The sequence below is a fragment of the Frankliniella occidentalis genome, unplaced genomic scaffold, assembly GCF_000697945.3.
Source record: "Frankliniella occidentalis isolate FOCC.00 unplaced genomic scaffold, Focc_3.1 Scaffold278, whole genome shotgun sequence".
Taxonomy (NCBI): domain Eukaryota; kingdom Metazoa; phylum Arthropoda; class Insecta; order Thysanoptera; family Thripidae; genus Frankliniella; species Frankliniella occidentalis.
In genome coordinates this window covers 44,625-46,037 of record NW_026267404.1, presented here as the reverse complement: position 1 = coordinate 46,037, position 1,413 = coordinate 44,625, and positions in this window count along the sequence as shown.

Here is a 1,413-nt window from a genome sequence, read left to right as displayed (position 1 = left end):
AAAAGAAAAATACTTGATTATAAAACAAAATTAACGCACGCAGATACATGCAAACATAGACAAACTAGACCTTAAAAAAACCGCAATAACGTAACTTAAATTGCTATGGAAAGCGTCTTTTATAATCAGTTTGCATTTAGATTTTAAACGTGAAAACATAAAAAAAGTCCTTTTCGGGACCAACATTCTTACCTTTGACCATTCGCCACCCATTCTATTTCCACCCTTCACCCACCAGCTACCTACCAAAGCCGCTCGTTCATCGGCGCAGGCCGACTAAAGAGGACTTACTGCTTCAGTCCTCTCAGTCAACGTTTAGAGCGCGTCTGGCGGCACACAGAGCTCCCCTCACCTCAGCGCGAGCTAACGTTCGGGACAATTTGCGGCTCCTACGCTCAATGTTGATGTGGAGAGACGAATCGATTGATGTATAAAAAGTCTAAATTCAATAGACTCAATCCCGGCTTCCCACTGACAAAAACGAAAAACCATAACATAATAGTGGGGAACCGTCATTGGGGATAAACGCACCTACTTTGGTCGAAATCTGGATGGGGAACCACCCAACTGGCACGCCCACCAGTGGACCAAAAACTGTCATTTTAAGGTCCAACAAATTTTACCTTCTTCCTTCTTTCGCCACCTCCTCGGCCCGCCTCATCGGCCCGCCTCATCGGCCCGCCTCCTTGGCCTACCTCCTCAGACCCTCGGCCCAGCGACACCGTGCCCCTGCGCCCCTCCGCGCTTGTGCCCTTCTGACTCTGGGCCCCAGCGCTCCCGCGTGAGGTAATCGAGGGGGTACTCACTTCCAAAAGTGGGTGTACATGCTGTCAAAAAGTGAAAGTGAGAGTGATAAAAAGTGGAGCTAAAGTGAAAAAAGTTGAGTTAAAGTGCGCAAAAGTGAAAAAAAGTGTGCGCAAAAGTGAAAAAAGTTAAGTCAAAGTGAAAAAAGTTGAGCAAAAGTGGAAAAAGTGAAGCGAAATTTTAAAAAAAGGTGAGCAAAAGTAAAACGAAAGTGAAAAAAGGTAAGCAAAAGTGGGCAAACGTGGGCAAAAGTGAATAAAGTAAAGCCAAAGTGGGCACAAGTGAAGTGAAAGTTGAGTAAAAGTTGATAAAAAGTGAAGAGTAAAGTGGAAGTGGCAGGAAATTTGAGCATGTAACATGCAGTTATTGTTAAACGTTCAAGAAAACTTGGGCAGAGGGGGAAGCGTAGAGTGTGTCTCGGTAAATTAGGGTATTCTCCTGAATTGAAAGCGGTGAGAAAGGTGGACCAAAGTACGTATTACTACTTACTACCTAGGTAGTACCTACTTTTTAAGGTACTGCTCTAAGCATCCCTAAAACTAAATCTCCTTTGGAAATAGGCCAAATGATGGGTAAGGCGAGAAGGACGGATCGGGAGAGAATGCAGGA